This window comes from Brachyhypopomus gauderio, chromosome 6 (genome assembly GCF_052324685.1).
Source record: "Brachyhypopomus gauderio isolate BG-103 chromosome 6, BGAUD_0.2, whole genome shotgun sequence".
Taxonomy (NCBI): Eukaryota; Metazoa; Chordata; class Actinopteri; order Gymnotiformes; family Hypopomidae; genus Brachyhypopomus; species Brachyhypopomus gauderio.
In genome coordinates this window covers 10,602,405-10,622,669 of record NC_135216.1, presented here as the reverse complement: position 1 = coordinate 10,622,669, position 20,265 = coordinate 10,602,405, and the positions used below count along the sequence as shown (strand labels likewise).

At 47.2% G+C, this 20,265-nt stretch overlaps 1 protein-coding gene across 6 annotated transcripts in view; it reads left to right on the top strand.

The window, feature by feature from the left end:
* atxn1a (ataxin 1a) overlaps window positions 1–20,265 on the top strand; it is a 64,784-nt gene that overhangs the window by 20,474 nt on the left and 24,045 nt on the right. For 2 of the 6 annotated variants that reach the window (XM_077008614.1, XM_077008617.1), the window contains exon 2: window positions 18,703–18,801. The gene's annotated coding sequence lies outside the window, so the exon portion shown is untranslated. Of the gene's footprint in view, window positions 1–18,284; window positions 18,569–18,702; window positions 18,802–20,265 lie in introns of those variants that run through there. The other 4 variants (XM_077008618.1, XM_077008619.1, XM_077008615.1 and 1 more) reach the window with 4 other exon arrangements.

Sequence of the window (20,265 nt, the reverse complement as noted above, 5' to 3'; positions counted from 1 at the left end):
TTGTTGGTGAATGTTCTGGCATTTTTACAGTACCATGGACTTGTTGAAATTTACATGCTCAACTACAGTTGTGTTAGAAGATTATATGTATTCTGACCTTTATCAGGTCTTATTGTAAGATTTAAGATACTATATGACTTGTTTGCCTTATAGGTGTGCCTCATCCTGCAATTTATTGGTGGTGATCATGTCTCCATATCTTACTTTGCCAGCATATATATCACAAAAAATTTTAATGTGCAGAAAATACGTTCCTGAGCAAAAATATTTCCTTGAACACACGTGCCTTTGTGGTCCACTGCAAACGAATCCCTTTTCCTCTAAAACACTATGATGGCCTCCGCCGTTCTTCTGTTGGTGTTTACCTCCCACACACACCCCGTCCCACCAGCACGACCGGCAGCCATCCACTCCCAGGGTCTCCTCCACCCTCGCTTGCCTCTCACCCTGCCTGAGCTCCACCCACATTGTCACCTGCCAGGGTGGAGCAGACGCACCTGACCCGGAGAGGAGGTGGAGCTCTGGCGTGGGAGGCCGAGAGCCTCCACCCTGGGTGGTGCCTCCAGCGGGTTCAGGAGCAACACACCTGCTGTGAGAACACTGGGACCGCAGCTGTCACTGATACAGCAGGTGACAAATGAGCAGTGGGCATTTCACATGTCTGAACAGCCCCCCCCCCCCCCCCCCCCCCCCAACACCCCCCCCCCTCCAGTGTGAGTGAGCCCCGTTGGGTGGCAGCCCCGTTGGGTGGCAGCCCCGTTGGGTGGCAGCCCCCAACCCGGTGAGCCATGCAGGCCCCGGCCCGGTGAGCCATGCCAGGCCCGGATGTGACGGCGCTCATGTTCCAGGTGTGGCTGATGAAAAGCCATCGCTCTGAATGCACCTCAGATTGAGGCTGCGTCTATTTTAGGGGCAGACATTACCACACATGCAAAACGCGGTGTGGGAGTAGTGTGGTTATTGTATCCTCTCTTTGTCTCCATGGCCACGGGGCAGTGTGGTAAGGGAAGGCTCGGAGCAGCAGCCCTGGTGATGGCAGTCGGGGAGGGCACGGTGAACCCTTCCCTAATAACATGAGTAAGATGGATGAAAGGATGCCAACAGAGAGCGCAATAATCAAGCCAGCAACTGTCTCTTAATACGCCTCTCTCTCTCTCTGTCTCTCTCTTTCTCTCTCTCTCTCTCTCTGTCTCTCTCTTTCTCTCTCTCTCTCTCTCCCTTTCTCTCTCTCTCTCTCTCTCTCCCCCTCCCTTTCTCCTCTTATATTAATGTAATCTGTCAGTGGCTTATGCACTTGAGTTTTCTCTCATTAAAATGGTTTACAGTAATTGTAAGAAGCTGCTGTTTATCCAGCCGTTTCGGCCCTTTATGGAGACGCTCTGAGCTCCCTCTGCTCCCTGCGTAGGGCGTAGAAAGAGAGCAAGGAGAGGTCCCGTCAAAGCACGGTGTAACACCTCTCCGTTTTCAAAAACACTAGTCATTGGTTAGGAGACACCCACAAGAAGCTTACCAGCAGAGAGCATGACACATAATTGTTTTCCAATATTTATAACAGTCAACAACACTGTCGTGCAGTACCAGTGAGGTGCTAGTATGACACTCACAAGCAGCATCCATTTTTTTTAAGTCATGTTTTCTAAAAACAGATACGGTATACAGATGATAGGTACTAAAGATCTCAATTCTGTGGCTGGTGGCAAAGTTTAAATGCATCACAAATGAATGGAGTCACCATGATGCTCATACTGGGGGTCCAGGCTGCACACTTGGAGCCCACAGACTACCCACAGACAGAGACAACCCATGTTTAACCCTTATGTTTAATTATATCTATGTATCTAATTACATAATTTAATCTATGCACAGTACACATGTCCTGTGATGCCGCACATACTAACTGTGTATGTTAATTCCCCAATCTCTGCTCAGTTCTGTAGTATTCACTTCTCTGGTATTATTTCCAGAAAGTACGTTTTTGGGGGTGAAGGAGAGACACAGTCGAAGCACCTGCAGTCCTGGTGCTGGATTGGTTGATGCGCTACCAGCGTTCCCTGGACTGCATGTTCGAGACGCTTCTGTGTTTTTGTTCTGCAGTGTTTGCCAGCATGTAATAAAGGCTCTTCGGTTCTGGTGGGTGCTAAGCGTGTAGTAATCAGCAGACGCTCTGAGATTCCTCCTGCAAACCCAGACCGAAAGCGTGGCGAGCCGTGTGTGCGGGCGCGGTCGGGAATCTCTCCTCCAGTCCGTGGGTGAGATCTGTGCGCTTGGAGAGGTGCTACTTTGTGTCTAAAAATACAAGGCGAGTTCACAGCTTAGATGGAGGGTTTTTTTTTGCCGCGATCACATGGATGAAGTTCCTCGCGAGGCAGGAGCGAGTGAACCGAGCGTGCCGGAGGAGCGAGGAGGACGCGGTTCTGGGCGTGCCTGTGGAACAGCAGGATTCTCCGAACCTGCTACTGTTTGTTTGTGCCGTGTTTGTTTGTAGTATCGTACGTTTAAGGTGTGTGCCGTATAACATGTTTTTTGAGTGTTTTCGTGATGATACAAGCTGACAATGACGGAAGAAGTCCAAAAGGCAAATTTATTAATCCAAACTCGGGTCACGTACCCACGACGGGTCAGGCCGGGCAGAGGCTGAAACACCTCTCACTTCACATTGCAGTAGTGGCCACTTAACTCACAGACTGGGAGGAGTTGAGGTCACCGCGGTGAACGAGTGCTTCGGTTGTCCTGCCATTCAGGCTTGTGACCCCTGAGCCCCCCTCTCTCCTTCCGTCAGCCCCAGTCACTCAAATGCCCTGAGCCAGCAGCGAAACCACTTTTGGACAAATCGTTTCTTTTTTATTTATTTTTTGCTGATACCTCTAATTACACACCAGCGTGAGGCGTGGAGGTCACAGGGTGCTGCCCTGATAGTGGGTGACGCCCACACAGTTCTCCAGTGTGAATCTCTGTGTACTGCAGAGAAATCACCTACTAGTATATCCCCCTAGCCCTTGGCTTGTCTTTCCCTCCCTGCCTCTTCCAGTCTTTCTGAGCATCTCTCTCTCTCTCTCTCTCTCTCTCTCTCTCTCTCTCTCTCTCTCTCTCTCTCTCTCTCTCTCTCTCTCTCTCTCTCTCTCTCTCCCTCCCTGCCCATGTGAGGACGCTGTAGTCTCTTGCCAGCACGCAGCCATGTCACACTCACTGAGCCTCTTGACTAGGCATTACAGAAGGCAGCTACCTGTCAGTGTGTGTACACATAATGGGTCCCCCCCCCCCACCATTCCTCTCCCCCCCTCTCTGCAAGAACACGGTGGGACCGCCCTCTTTCACCGCCTGTCCTTCCCTGTAGGAATGAGGTGGAGCCGTTTCTGAAGGAAGGTTTTAAAGAAACTGATTCAGTCAAGTCACAGACACGAGTAAATAGACCTTTGCACTGAATTCCTGGCTGAGGTGGGGGAGAGATGAGATGCAGAGTGTTCAACCATGCCCCAGGGACTATGGGTAAAGGCAGCTGGCCTAATCCTTACGTGTCTGCTCATATCTAGATGGGATCTGCGTTTTTTTTGTCAGTTGCAAAGTAACATTCTTTCATGGACTCATGTACACTTTTAGCTTGAAGTGTCAGATTAAAGAATGTTTTTTTCTCTTTTCTTGTCGTATTGAAATTTTAATAGCTTTCTTGCCACAACAGTAGTATTGGTGAGTGAGTGAGTGAGTGTGTGTGTGTGTGTGTGTGTGTGTGTGTGTGTGTGTATGAATGTGAATGCTTGTAAGCTTTTAGAGAGAAAGAAGGAGAGAAAATGCCTTGGGTCTTTGATTCTGTTGTTCCAGTATTGCTTCCAGGCAGATGTAATCTTACAGGACTTAGCCCTGCTAAACACACATACACACAGGCACACACTCATTCCTCCCGTTTATGGATTTGATTATTGTTATTAATGGCTTCAGTGAGAACAAGCCCCCCCCCTATTTAGCTTGGGTGGATGTGGTCCTGTACAATGACATCATCGGGAGGTGGGCTCTGTGTTGCCAGGGTTTCCAGGCTGTGTGTACAGCTCACGGTCTTTAGTATGGAGGTTGATCATTCTGCTTTGATGTGGAGTGTTGGGAACTGGAGAGCAGCTTCTGGGCTGCAGGGATGGAGGGTGAGGGGGGGGGTCACAGTAGACCACCTTCTCCTGCCCTGCTCAACAAACCTGTCACGCAGTCTGTAGGCCCGTCTGTAGGCCCGTCTGTCGGAATAGCTTGGTATGGTGCTGTTTGCTGTGGCAACAGTGGCGACGTGAAGCTCCTGGTAAACTAGCCTGTATTCAGCAGTTCAGTATCACATGACTGGTGCACAAACAGACAGTCTGTGTTCACAAACGTTGTGCAGAGGGGACTGCTCTTTAGCCCCGCCCTGTGTGTGGCTAACGCTCTTCCTTTAGTGTGGCTCTGTTGGGGTTTGGGTTCCCTGTGAGGGGAAACGAGAGACTTGTCTGTCGTACAGTACACTGGTGTTTAATGAAGATCTGAGTAGAATCTCAAGCGCTGGGCATTTCTCTTCTGCTGCTCACTCATGGGGATATAACTAGAGCACACACACACACACACACACACACACACACACACCTGCCTCCCCGTGCCTGTGCTCTTTGTACCCCTGCAGTATGCAGGTTGGGATTAAAGAGCGTGGGAGTCTGGCAGTTTTATTGCTACCTTGGACTTTCTGCAACACTGAACACCCAGCACCACACCAAGGTGAGCGGGTGGATGTGTGCGCACGTGTCCGTGCATGTGCACCAGGCTTGTGTGTGAGTATTTCATTTGCATGCGAGCGCTTTATGTTTTCCGTGTGCTTTCACGCGTGAGTGTGTGCGTGCGTGTGCAGGCACGCGTGTGCGCGCGCACCGTGTCCGTATGTGTGTACGTGTGAGCTGTACGAGAGGTGGAGCAGGTTTGACTATGAGCAGATCTCCACCCGCAGATCTCCACCCGTGTGCTCTTGCAGGGAGCGTCCACGCTGTGTGCCTGTGGCATGCATGGACCCTAATGCAGTCGTATTATCACAGGCACTGGCCCATTAACAATGGCATGCGTAATTTCCTCCCTCTCCTGAGTCTAGCCCACTCCTGCCTGGGGTGGATTATGTGCTCAGATTGGTGCCTTGTGTGCTGGGCTGTTTTGTCAGACTCTGGACAGTCCTAATCTGTTGCACATAGGGTGATGGTACCTGCAGGACAAACTCATTATGACTTGCTGTAATCCCCCATAATCCCTGTAGATGGTCCAACTTCTACACTCCACTGTTGTAACTAAGACATATAAAGTGTCTGTAAATCGAAGTTCATGGAAATGTGTATACATTGCATGCATTGTTTTCAGAAAACCACTAAGTGTTGGGGTATTGTGGGCAGATGAGAGTAATCCTGGGAGCGTAATCTCTCATGAACACAGACTAACACAGAGTAGCAACTGCCCTCTACTTCCCAGTGAGTGGGTGGGTGGGTGAGTGGGTGAGTGAGTGGGTGAGTGAGTGGGTGAGTGTGTGAGTGGGGGGTTTGAGTGAGTGAGTGGGTGAGTGAGTGGGTGAGTGTGTGAGTGGGGGGTTTGAGTGAGTGAGTGAGTGAGTGGGGGGTTTGAGTGGGTGCATGGGTGAGTGTGTGAGTGAGTGGGGGGTTTGAGTGGGTGGGTGAGTGAGTGAGTGAGTGGGGGGTTTGAGTGGGTGGGTGAGTGAGTGAGTGAGTGAGTGAGTGAGTGCTTAATGAGAGAGCGTATGGGGTGCTGTGAACAGGAATGTGAGGGGAAAATGAGCCTTAGGCTCAGCTGACACTTCGACTCTGGACTGCATCTCCCCACACACCCTCCACACCCACCCCATACCCTCCACCTCCCCACCACACACCCACCACAGGACATTCCCAACACACCTCCCCACCACACACCCACCACAGGACATTCCCAACACACCTCCCCACCACACACCCACCACAGGTCAACACACCTCCCCACCACACACCCACCCAATACCCTCCACACACCCACCCAATACCCACCACAGGTCATTCCCAACACACCTCCCCACCACACACCCACCCCATACCCTCCACCTCCCCACCACACACCCACCACAGGTCATTCCCAACACACCTCCCCACCTCACACCCACCCCATACCCTCCACCTCCCCACCACACACCCACCACAGGTCATTCCCAACACACCTCCCCACCACACACCCACCACAGGTCATTCCCAACACACCTCCCCACCCAGCATTAACATTTCACATCAAGGAGGATCTGATGTTGGCTATCTTAACGTTTCCATTTATAGTTGTACAGTCCTGCAAAGCCAGACATGAAAAGTTAGTACAAGTTAGAACATCTGTGTTGTACACACGGTGTGCTGAGACACCATTTTCTGCTTCCGTGTCCTGCTGTCGGCTCTCTGAGTTCCCTGTGGATTGTGGGTGGTGTGGGGCAGGCCAGATGAGACCAGGAAGGGCAGATCATGTGGTCTGAGGGCTCTGCCCTGGCAAAGGTGCTCCGGATGTTCCTTAACTTGGCTGGACCTTTGGCCATCTTTATGTGAAGATCAGAGTGGTCTGGAAGCTCCATGGAGTACGGAGCCGTGTGGGGAGAAGGTCCTTCAGGGAGGAGCACCTGGCCCACTCCAGAAAACTGCACCACTGAACTCTTTTACTTAAACATGGACACTGATACCAAGGCTAACGCTAATATATGCAGGCACACGCTCAGCCTTGTGAACATCTACACACGCATGCATGCATGCACACACACACACACACACACACACACACACACACACACACACACACACACACACACACACAGGCTTAGTGAGTGTAATTAATCCTCCTGCTGTGTCAGGCAGTGACTCATCACACACACATACGGCCAGCCTCGCTTTGCTAGAGTACACACAGTACTGCTAAATGGCTTCTACACACACACACACACACACACACACACACACACATACACACACTGCTCTGGCAATAACAGATGATGGAATATAGTGACAGTACCACAGTCACACATATACACATTTAATGTTTGTTCCTCCCATTGTGCAGACACACACACACACACACACACGGTATTAAATGGTAAGCCACAGCAGGAAGCTCTTTGTGCAACCACCCGGCGTATGTAAATGAGGAGTGTGTGGGGTGAGACTGCACAGCTCCCATGCAAATGTAATGGAGACCTCAACCACAGAGGTTATAAATAGACAACCAGTGTGTGGCTGCCTCAATGAACTGTGACTCTTAAACCTTATCCTCGCCTGGCCCCTCCCTCACACGGACGCTAGTCCCACCTCTGCGTGGGCGTCGCCTCAGCAACCTGGTCAAGGGAGGGGGGGACTGCATGTGACAGTTATGGCAGATTCATATCACATTTAGTTAGCTTGTTCATAGGCAGGCTTCACTCCCTGTATATGTTGGCTAAGGAGAGTGAGAGTGTAGAATAGGGTAATAAGGCATGAGATTAGATTAACTCACCAAGGAAATCTCTCCAACGGTGGTTGAGACTTTGTCAAACAGCCATGCACTCTAATGTAAACAGTGTTTTATGCATTATGTCTGCTTTCCTAACACTGTGCCATTGAGCTGTCCCAAACTTTTCTTGTTAAAATGTGTGATTTGTGCTTTTTAATATTGTTCTTTCTGATGGATGCGTGTGCACGTGTTTGCATGTGTGGTTGTACATGTGTGTGCATGTGTGAGCATGCATGTGTGAGCATGCCTGTGTGTGCGTATGTGTGTGTGTGTGTGTATAGGCTAACACACACTTCATGGCATAGAGATATTTGGTTGAATGTTGTCGTTTTGCATATAGTGTTACTTTTTCTCAACCTTCCTCTTCTTTTAACCATGTCTATATTTTCATGTAGAGTGTGTGTTTGTGTAGATTGTATCTTTGTGTAGAGTGTGTGATCGTATAAAGTGTGTGTTTGTGTAGATTGCGTGTTTGGGATGAGTGTGTGACCATATAGACTGTGTATTTGTGTAGATTGCGTGTGTGTTTGTGTAGATTGCTTATTTGTGTTGTGTGTGTTTGTGTAGACTGCGTGTTTGTGTAGATTGCATGTTTGTGTAGTGTGTTTGTGTAGATTGCATGTTTGTGTAGAGTGTGTGATTGTGTAGATTGTGTTTGTGTAGATTGCGTGTTTGTGTAGAGTGTGTGATTGTGTAGATTGTGTGTTTGTGTTGTGTGTGTTAGTGTAGATTGCGTATTTGTGTTGTGTAGACTGCGTGTTTGTGTAGTGTGTTTGTGTAGACTGTGTGTTTGCGTAGTGTGTTTGTGTGGATTGCGTGTTTGTGTTGAGTGTGTTTGTGTGGATTGCGTGTTTGTGTAGAGTTTTTGTGTAGACTGTGTGTTTGCGTAGTGTGTTTGTGTAGATTGCGTGTTCGTGTTGAGTGTGTTTGTGTAGACTGCGTGTTTGTGTAGTGTGTTTGTGTAGACTGCGTGTTTGTGTTGTGTGTGTTTGTGTAGATTCAGTGTTTGTGTAGTGTGTGATCATATAGAGTGTGTGTTTGTGTAGATTGCGTATTTGTGTTGTGTGTGTAGATTGCGTATTTGTGTTCTATGTGTTTGTGTAGACTGCGTGTTTGTGTAGTGTGTTTGTGTAGATTGCATGTTTGTGTAGTGTGTTTGTGTAGATTGCATGTTTGTGTAGTGTGTTTGTGTAGATTGCATGTTTGTGTAGTGTGTTTGTGTAGATTGCGTGTTTGTGTTGTGTGCGTTTGTGTAGACTGCGTGTTTGTGTAGTGTGTTTGTGTAGATTGCGTGTTTGTGTAGTGTGTTTGTGTAGATTGCGTGTTTGTGTAGTGTGTTTGTGTAAATTGTGTGTTTGTGTAGTGTGTTTGTGTAGATTGCCTGTTTGTGTTGAGTGTATTTGTGTAGATTGCGTGTTTGTGTTGAGTGTGTTTATGTAGATTGCGTGTTTGTGTTGTGTGTGTTTGTGTAGACTGCGTGTTTGTGTAGTGTGCTTGTGTAGACTGCGTGTTTGTGTAGTGTGTTTGTGTAGATTGCATGTTTGTGTAGTGTGTTTGTGTAGATTGCGTGTTTGTGTTGTGTGTGTTTGTGTAGATTGCGTGTTTGTGTTGTGTGTGTTTGTGTTCTGTGTGTTTGTGTTGTGTGTGTTTGTGTAGATTGCGTGTTTGTGTTGTGTGTGTGTGTGTGTAGATTGCGTGTTTGTGTAGTGTGTGTTTGTGTAAACTGTGTGTTTGTGTTGTGTGTGTTTGTGTAGATTGCGTGTTTGTGTTGTGTGTGTTTGTGTTCTGTGTGTTTGTGTTGTGTGTGTTTGTGTAGATTGCGTGTTTGTGTTGTGTGTGTGTGTGTGTAGATTGCGTGTTTGTGTAGTGTGTGTTTGTGTAAACTGTGTGTTTGTGTAGTGTGTTTGTGTAGATTGCGTGTTTGTGTTGTGTGTGTTTGTGTAGACTGCATGTTTGTGTAGTGTGTTTGTGTAGATTGCGTGTTTGTGTTGACTGCATGTTTGTGTAGTGTGTTTGTGTAGATTGCGTATTTGTGTTGTGTGTGTGTGTGTGTAGATTGCGTGTTTGTGTAGTGTGTGTTTGTGTAGTGTGTTTGTGTAGTGTGTGTTTGTGTAAACTGTGTGTTTGTGTAGTGTGTTTGTGTAGATTGCGTGTTTGTGTTGTGTGTGTTTGTGTAGACTGCATGTTTGTGTAGTGTGTTTGTGTAGATTGCGTGTTTGTGTAGACTGCATGTTTGTGTAGTGTGTTTGTGTAGATTGCGTGTTTGTGTTGAGTGCGTGAGCAGTGAGGTAGGTGACTTGCTTCAGCATGGTTTCTTAATTAGGTTTCCATCTACTTGCAGTAGAGCACTGCAAAACAACCTTACGCTCTGTAACTATGCAACCAGATCTTTATGTGACTGTGTTACCAGGCAACTTAGTGTCCCAGTGGTGAGGTAACGGTGTAAAATTGTCATAGGTGACTGACTCTTTGCTCTGATAATGGCCAAATTAAAGAAACGCGGGGCCAGAACATATGATGTTTCTACTTTGCACACACATGATTGATGAAACAAACACTAGTCTCAGGCCAGTTATCTGCACTGGTGCTGTGATCTTCAGTTTCTCTTCAGTGAGCCCAGAACTTAGGGTTGTTTGACTCTGGAAGTATAATGAGCAATTACAGTGTCATTTCAATACCCTGTGTAATACTCTTGATTAAACACAGTTTGCTTGTCCTGTGTGGTCAGTATCACTACGGTTTGGAGTTGGAGAACTCTGGCAGTTTCAGATGGATTAGGAATGTCTGATCATTCTTCTGTCTCCTTGCTCTAATGCTCTGGTCCACTGACCTCAGAACAGCATTACAGGAGATGGAAGAATGTCTGACTGGATTTTCGATCTGATCCCTGAACATGGAGAGGCTCTTGTTCGGAGTCCCAACATACGCTACTGAACAGCGCCATCTGCCTGTAAAAAACTCAATACAGCGTATGATGAATTTTGCCTCTTCCCAGGGTCCATGTGCACTGCGTGAAGTGCAAAATACAAGGGAACACCATTTTAACACTATGTATAATATAGTCAAGCTTTGCATAGATGCTGCCTGTTTATGTCTTTTGGCTGTCTTAGCAAGCGTCGATTGCAAACGGAAACGTTTCGTATTGCGTATTATTATTTCGGTAAGTGCGAAGCTCGCACCGTCTGTTTCCTGCCGTGTCTCGCAGTGGGGATGGTGGGGAATAGCAGTCCCACGCCACTTCCTGGAGGCACACACAGGGCCCCTGGGGCTTTGACGAGGTGGGGGTGGCAGAATGCAGCAGAAAAAGATTAATCTCTCCCCCCCCCCCCCTTACTCTCTCTCTGTCTTACTATATGTCTCTGGATGAATCCTTTTCCATCCTTGGGCACTTCGCTCTCCCTGCTGGTCTGTGTCTCTCGGTCTGTCGCTGGTGTGTGCGTGGCTGTGTGTACTGTCGGTGTGTTGGGTCTGTGATGGGCATGCCTGGTCTATGGGATGTGTATGCCTTCCATTTTAGTGTAAGGTTACCTCCACCCTCCTCAATCCCTCCACTTAAGGGCTTGTTTTCTTTTTTATTCCAGATTGTTTCAAATGCTTAGGAAAAGAACTTTGCAGGAACTCCTTTGCAGGAGACAGTAAACCGATCGCCAATCTCCTAGAAAGAAAAGGATCACTTTATGACAATGGAGGACAGTAATGTACACCCACTATGTGTGTGGTTTTGTATGATTGGTGGACAATGGTGTCAGTCAAGCCAGACCTAGGACAGGAGCTCAAAGCCACAGCATGAGGCCTTTACTATGGGAGACGGAGGAAGAGAGTTTGTTCCAGTGCGGCGTGGTAACTTGAGAGAGGCGGTGCTATCTGCTTACGGCTGCCTTTTGTCCCGGCTGGTACGGTAGAAGAGGCAGGAAAAACCGAAGCAAGGACGCGGCTATCTCTGCATCAGCCACGCCGAGGCCATGGAGCTGCGTAGAGCCGCTTCCCATCAGCCCCTCTGCCCCAGGGTGGGTGGAGGAGCTGCAGATAATTAGAGAGAGAGGGAGAGAGAGAGAGAAAGCATGCGCACATTTACATACGTACACGTGTACGTGCGCATGTATGTGTGTTGTGCGCGCGTGTGTGTTTAAATGAGTATGAGGTATCCTCTTCACCGCCTTTTGTTCCACCTTCAGTGTCACGCAGGGACAAAGGAGAGAGATTGAATGGTAATTGGCAGCTGAAGGACGGCCTTTGAGATTGCGAGTGTCACGGCTCAAGCTCCACCGAGCTGTCTAGTGCGCTGGACACGTGTCCTCGTTCACGCCCCTTCCAGTGTAAAGCGCAGTGCGTTTGGGGGGGGGGGGGGGGGGGGGGGGGCTTGCGCTCGGTGTAAACGGGGGTTCCTTGGGGTTTGATGTGCGTCTCGCTGTGGAGACAGAAGGAATGAGTGCGGTTTGTTGGCACCGAGGAAGTGAGAAGCGTCCCTCAGCGCATGAATGGCTGTGTAGAGTCGCCCCTCACCATTAGAAGCCGGGCTGACTCACTGCTCGGCTGTCTTAGCTGACTCGGGGCTGGGTCCTGCTGCAGGCTGGGATGGCACTCTGGGGATGGCACCTGGGCACTCTGTTGTATAATGGAATTACCCTGGCAGTCCGACGCGGGCACACGCACGGGCACACGCGCCCTGCGTTGTCAGATCTTGGCTAGGAAGATGAGCTCATGGCCTGTAGTGACTTGTCTATTGATCTCATCGCCAGCGACGGTAGTAATGATGTCACCCTCGGATACGCCCTCATTCTCACACTCACCCTCCCAACCATGACCTTGAATGGACCGAGCTCTACATGAGAAAGAGAGGGAGTGTATGTGTGTGTGCGTGTGTGTACGTGTGTGGTTGTGCATGTTTCTGTGTTTGTGGTTTGTGTGTTTAAAAAAAGAGAAAATATAGGGAGAGATAGAGAGATAGGAAGAGGTATGCTCAACTCTAAGGGATGAAAAGAGGATCTCTACTGTGAACACACACACACACACACACACACACACACACACACACGCACACATGCCATTTCCAGGTTTCTTTGGGCTGTTCCATCTCTTGTGTCTTTCTTCAGAGAGTGGAGTAGCCATATTTGATATGATTTATCCATCTAAAAGCGAAGGTCATGTGACCAGCCAGTATGCCTTACAAAGCATTCAGAGGTGACCGCTGTATAAAGCAGCACTACTGCCCTCTGTTTAATACCAGATGGCATTATCATTATAAACAACACCTTGACTTATGTCAAATGTTACAATATCTTCCTGTCTTATTTCTTATATCCTGACTTTTCATGTCAACATGATCCATGCATGTAGCCAAACTGTGCAAAGAATCAGACTGTCCATCTCTTTCTCTCTCTCTCTCTCACACACACACACACACACACACGCACACGCACACACACACACACACACACACACACACACACACACACAGGACAGCTGTGTCTGTGCCTAGACGAGGAATGTTTGTCAGTGAATCACCAGCCGGTGAAGTTTGTGTGGAGACTGGCATGGCCGTCGGGGTCAGCTGTGTTCACCTTTCACCTTTCACCTTTCTCCATCCCTCACTTTCCTCTGCCTCTCTCACTGCCAAGGGGGGAGTGTTTTTTTTCCTTTTGAACACCTGGACACAGTTCATAGACATTTATAGAAAACAGTTCGTAGAGGTTGATGTTTTGTTTACAATCTTTGCTTGCAGGTATTCCCACGGGGAGTATGCATTTAGAACAATGCTCTCTATGCAACGTGATTGGGAAAACAAAATTAGCTCTTTGGAATTCCATTATGCTGAAGTCTGAGGGGTTACCAACATGTTTGAGAGAAAATGGGGTGTGTATGGAAGCTGAATCCATTAGTTGAAAGAGTTCTTTAACCACTGATAGAGTTTAGAGCTTTGCCTTTATGCCCTCCTACCTGGCTGGATTAAAAGTCTGATTTCTCGTCAGCCCTTTTTCTCATTGGTTTCTCATTGGTTTCTCTTCAGCCATGTCTCTTGGTTTCTCCTCAGCCCTGTGTCTCATTGCTGTCTCCTCAGTGCTCTCTCTCATTGGTTTCTCCTCAGGGCTGTCTGTCTCAGTATTGTGTTGCCCTACTATGTACAGTCTCTTAGCTCTTTGTCTTCATGGGACTTGCATGCATGTTTAATGGTAGTCATGGTAGGACTCGGTGAAATGTCTCTGTGCCATAAGCCACTCCAGCAGATAATTTGATGTCATGCAGATCACAGCAAGGCAAAAGAAATGACCCATTGTCAGGAACAAATGTAGCATGATGCTCGTAAGCGACTGGGGCAGAGACAGATACTTGCGCCTTCAGTCGGTATTCAGTTCAACTCGGAAGGCCACATAATTTTATTTTCCCAAATGCAGTGACACTGTAAAATCATTACCATTGCCTCCACCCATATATTTCCCACAGTCCCTATCGATTATACCAGACCCCTTCACCACACACACACACACACACACACACACACACACACACACACAGCTGTACTTTAATTGTGCTCTTTTGGGATGGGTTAACTTGTGAAAGAACAAGTCAAAGCGTTTGTTTGTGTGCATGTTCGTATGTGCGTGTGTGCACACTGGGGGTGTGTTTAACATAGGTTAATATAAAGTGATTCTAATTTGGTTAGTGAACCATACACTTTATAAAATTCTTCTGAAGCTATGTAGTGTGTAGATGCGGTGCAAAGCTCTGTGTAAGAGGCGCTGTACTGTGCTTCCTCCATTGTGCGAGTGTTTCTGGCTTCATGTTGTGCACTACGTAACCCCCCCCCCCCCCCCCCCCAGGGCCTTCTAATGTATTTACAATAGAGAACAGCAAGGGCAACTGTTCTCATTCAGACAATAGGTGGAAAAAATGTACAATAAAACCAACTGTATGTGGTGATACCTATAGCACAGCAGTTGGCACCGGGTGTGTGTGTGTGTGTGTGTGTGTGTGTTGGGCTGGTGCAGAGAGAGATGCCTTACCTTACTGGTCCGTGCGTTTTGCATAATACGCAGTTCGCTGCACACGTGTCTACCTTCCTGTTCTTTCCCCCTCTTCACTCCAGCCTGGACACGCCCTTCTCCAGCCTGGCCCCGCCCCTCCGCTCTCCCGGCCGCTGAGCTGGGAGCTGGTGCCTGTATTCAGTACCCAGGCAGCAGGCCCTGTCAGCGTTCACTCCATTCCCCACACATGGAGGTGTGCAGGAGTGCTGACATATTTACACCGCTCGAATGAAGATTGAAAGAGTGTGTGTGCATACTTGCGTGTGTGTGTGTGTGTGTGTGTGTGTGTGTGTGTGTGTGTGTGTGACACATCTAGTCTTCCAAGCTTCTCTGGTCAACAGTGCTGTAAAAACAATCTCTGGAAAACAATTGTAGAGGAGAAATTCTTCCAGTGTCATCACATGCCCAAATATACCTTTCGAGAGAAAATGTGTTTGTTTGTTTGTCTGTTGTTTGTTTGTTTATGTTTATGTGTATATGTGGGGGTGTGTGTGTGTGAGTGTGTGCATGTCCATATGTGTGTGTGTCTCTGTTTCCTTCTGTCTCATACACCTTCTGTCCTTGTGGGTGGTAAAACTTATGCATTACATTGTGGAGTTTCATGGTCTTTCTTCAGAGTTGATCAGATTGGAGTGTGTGGAGCAAAGTGATGTGGTACCCTGACTCCATTTCATTACATTTATGCTGATGGAGCAACTGAGATGAAGAATAGTGTGCACCTACAAGACGTGCTCTCACTTTATATACAGCATTTGTCCATGTCTTTTCCATTTTCAATTACACCTCAGATACAGATCTTCTCATAAATCCCAACCAAGTATCTCTCATAAATCCCAACCAAGAAGGTTTACCCTTTCTTGAGGCTTTAAAACAAACAAAAAAGTCTATATTTTAAAACCTGTGTGCTGGGACCTCTGTAGACTGGTCTGAATGAGAAGCACGACTCTGCCTAAAGTATGGTACAGTCTTCTGAGGTATTGTACAGTCTTCTGAGGTATGGTACAGTCTTCTGAGGTATTGTACAGTATTCTGAGGTATGGTACAGTCTTCTGAGGTATGGTACAGTCTTCTGAGGTATGGTACAGACTTCTGAGGTATGTCCTTATGGCCTGGCGAACTGCAGAATGCCTGGAAAAAATGGTGTTGGGCGTTTTTCTCTCTGGACCATCTGTCAGCCGACCTGTCAGGCTGGGAACACGAGTAGCACCAGGCAGCTAAAACCAGCCTCTCGCAGGGAGGGGACGCAGGCCTGGCCCTCACTGCAGACAGCAGGAAAGCGCACGCTTCTGCCGCACAGTTCCCAGGTCAGCCCAGGGATTGCTGTTGTTTTTTCTCCACTGTGCTGATTGATCAAAAATAACTGTATACGACACATTTTCTTCTGAGTATGCCTTTGGACATCCGAAACGAAAATTGTCTGGTGATAACATTTTGATGGGATAAAAGTTGAAAATGTAATTTGGATTATATATAATCCAGGTACAGGTGTTATTTAAAACTCCAAAATTATACTGACATGAGTGTTACTACTGAAAATAGTAATACTAATACAAATTCAATAGTATTGAAAATAGTAATACTTAATACTATTGAAAATAGTATCAGGAAATCATGGGGGGTGGGGGGGTGGATTATATACATGTAACCTTATTTCACTGTTTATCAAATTACATGTTATGTGTATATATACACATAATATACACACATATATTTAAATTGTGTGCATTTTATTTTTTGAGCAACTGTCATTCGTTTGTCCAGCATGTTATTTGGGGATTTGGCTGTGCTCAGCTTTGTGAACCTTTCTGAGTAAACTATACACTGTAGCCTAACCAAACAGTTGAATTATCATCGCCAGCAGACATTTTCCCACATGTTCTGTCACGAAAGTGCCTGTGTGGCTGTTCTGTAGTGGATAGTAACTTCCAACTCCGCGGCAGGCATTCCAGACACAGGCAAACAGAGCCCTGGCAGGCAGACGCTGGCCAGCGAGGCTGTGCCGGGCCTGTTTACTGCTTGTAGCTTCAGCCATTAAATTAAAAACATTACATTAAAAAAAGAGCACTGCCTGCTCGTTTAGTGCCACGCCATGTCTGGTTTTACAGTACATTTAACACTATAGTCAAGCTCAATTAAATAAGAGCTAGCTGCCCAGTTCAGCACTGAATCAATAGGGGAGCAGAGAAGGTGATGCACAGGGATTCTTTTTAACTTCACATTACTGCAGTTTGGATGGAATCAAGCCAGGGGTGCCTGGAAATGTCTGGAATTGTGTGGAATTGTCTGGTATGAAGCTGTGTAGCAGCTTTTCAGGAATGTAGGCCGCAGAACTCTGCTTGGTTATCCGCTGATTAATAAAATTCGGTATAATGAATCTACAGTGCATAACCACGTGGAATCATCCCGGCAGAATGAGAGGACTTTAATTGTTCCACGATAGATGTACATGTGCAGATCTGGATTAGGTTACCGAGGTTTGGTAATGTGTCCACATTAATCTCCAACTAGGTTGAATTCTCTCTTCTCCTCTCCTCTCCTCTCCTCCCATCCCAACCCATCCAGTAATATTAATAAGAAGCTCTAATATTACATAAGCACTGTTCGTGTAAGGGAAGGATATTGATTTTATCTTGTCCTCTGAAAGTAACCATTTGTCCCTCACACAATGCCCCAGAGATGGGCGATCCGGAGCTGTGAGCTCTCCTCTGCTGCACGGCCCTGCAGGTCAGCCGCGTGTCCGTGTGCCTACGGCCGACCGGCGCTGACGCTGCACCACCAACCACTCCTGGCATGTCTTACATTCGCTTTGCACAGATCCGGTTTTGTTTGCGCAAAAGGCCGAGTAGGCTTGAGTGCTGCGAGCTCTTATCTTAGATCAGCCCAGGCACGCAGGTGGGCCACAGAGGCAGGGCCACTGCCTGTAGCCATCACCCGCCTAAGTGCTACGTAAACCCCCCCCCCCCCCAAGACTGCCCCAGTCTCACATGTCCTTCTATCACACTGGGGACCGGTGTAGGTGGGAGATCTCCTAAAGTATGCAGTGTCCCGAGAGCATCTGGGCCTCTCGTGTGTAGATGTTAGCCTCTTGTGTGTAGATGTTAGCCTCTTGTGTGTAGATGTTAGCCTCTCGTGTGTAGATGTTAGCCTCTCGTGTGTAGATGTTAGCCTCTCGTGTGTAGATATTAGCCTCTCGTGTGTAGATGTTAGCCTCTTGTGTGTAGATGTTAGCCTCTTGTGTGTAGATGTTAGCCTCTTGTGTGTAGATGTTAGCCTCTCGTGTGTAGATGTTAGTCTCTCGTGTGTAGATGTTAGCCTCTTGTGTGTAGATGTTAACCTCTCGTGTGTAGATGTTAGCCTCTTGTGTGTAGATGTTAGCCTCTTGTGTGTAGATGTTAGCCTCTTGTGTGTAGATGTTAGCCTCTCGTGTGTAGATGTTAGCCTCTCGTGTGTAGATGTTAGCCTCTTGTGTGTAGATGTTAGCCTCTCGTGTGTAGATGTTAGCCTCTTGTGTGTAGATGTTAGCCTCTCGTGTGTAGATGTTAACCTCTCGTGTGTAGATGTTAGTCTCTCGTGTGTAGATGTTAGCCTCTCGTGTGTAGATGTTAGTCTCTTGTGTGTAGATGTTAGCCTCTCGTGTGTAGATGTTAGCCTCTCGTGTGTAGATGTTAGCCTCTCGTGTGTAGATGTTAGCCTCTCGTGTGTAGATGTTAGCCTCTCGTGTGTAGATGTTAGCCTCTCGTGTGTAGATGTTAGCCTCTCGTGTGTAGATGTTAGCCTCTTGTGTGTAGATGTTAGCCTCTCGTGTGTAGATATTAGCCTCTCGTGTGTAGATATTAGCCTCTTGTGTGTAGATATTAGCCTCTCGTGTGTAGATGTTAGCCTCTCGTGTGTAGATATTAGCCTCTTGTGTGTAGATATTAGCCTCTTGTGTGTAGATGTTAGCCTCTTGTGTGTAGATGTGCATTGTGTGGGTTTAGATTGATGTGGGCTCACGGCCATCACGTCTGCTCATCATGGCCTCTTGGCACCACGCCTCATGCCTTTGATAAGGATTCAAAGTAGGTGATGTGTCATTTGTGGAGATTGCATTGGTTGCTGGTTATGTGAATAATTTGTGTGTGTGTGTGTGTGTGTGTGTGTGTGTGTGTGTGTGTGTGTGTGTGTGTGTGTGTGTGTGTGTGTTTATGCTCAGGCAGAGCTGGGTGCTCAACAACACGTGCTGGGATTGTAAGGACCCCATGGGCTGCTCCACACACACACTGGAGTGAGTACAGGAGCTGAACTGAATGCGGTAGGCCATGCATTCTCACACACACAGTCTCACATGCAAGCACACGCATCTGTGAGACATTCAATCTCTTTGTTTTTGACAGCTGTTATGGTTATACTGTTCCTGTCCACGGATATCTTAAGACCCTCTAGCTTAACCCATAAATTACAACAAACCAGATTACTGTACATTAAAATTTCTCAACATGGAGCAGCTGTTTAATGAGCAGTTTGACCTACAAAGTGCAATTCTGCTAATGGAGTATACTCAGGTTTATTATGAGTGTGTGTATTTCACTTCCTCTGAGGCTGCGTGATTTTGTTTTAATGAGGGTGACACAGCAGTGCAGAGCAACATCTAGTGTAAAAATCAAGCTCGCTGGAGCGCTAACCGTGTCACCCTGCCACCGTGAGTCCTGATTGGTGTAGCAGAGGGACAAGTCTGCCTGGCAACAGAGCTACTGTTTACTAAACTACGCTGTAGTCAAAACTAGGAGTCTAAAGCTGCTCTTTCACAAAACGCTTCCAGTAAAATACACTCAGCCTCTTCCTGTGTCATCATTTATGATTTGCCAATACTGTATAGAGGAAACACAGCACAGAAACACCCACCTGCCCACCCACCCTCACAGACACACACACTTATCTAGCAGTGTGTTCATTTGTGAGCTCTTGTATGAGAGTTTCTACGTTTAGCATTAACATTGAAGGTTCTGACTGTTCAGATGCACCATGCATGCATAAAAAACATTACTTTCTGTCAGAGCAACCCAAATATCATGCAAACATCGTTTTCATATTCATGAGCTGTACACCAGTCAATACGTTCACTTATGATTAGTATGATATGAAGACACAGGAAGGTTCTTTGTTAACATGAACGGTTTCAGTTTTGATCATCAATGTCATTTCATCAATTATCTGATAATGGCATGATAAAACTTATTTATTAATTTATTTTAGACTGTATTTCCAGTCCACAGTGACATTGCTTCAACTACCGAAGGTCTCTGTTAGTTTATGAATTTATATTATATCAGTGTATTCCCCAGGGAAGACCATGTTGCTTGCAAAACAGTGCGGTGTGGTTTAAGTAGTCAAATAATTGAGTTTGTTCAATAATCTCTGGCAGCAATTAATTTCATGTGTTCGTATCCCCCCCCCTCTCTCTTCTGGCTGGGTGCCCATTGGTTGTGGTGAGCAAGTCTCAAGGCTGCCCCCTGCTGTCTGAGTGTGTGGGTTTTCACGGTGCACTGTGGAGAGCGGAACTGGTGGAGCTGTTCTACACCTCTGAGAGTGTGAGGTAGCCGCGTCTCTTTGAGTCTACTACATCCGAGGTGCTCGCTGATTCTTATGATGGCAAATTAGTGCAGGCTAACCATGAGGTTAACAAACGTGTATACGGTATGTCATTAGATAAGGCTTTCTCTTTCAAATGCCCTCTCTCTGAATGTGGTCAAACAACAGTTACCACACTGTTGCTGTT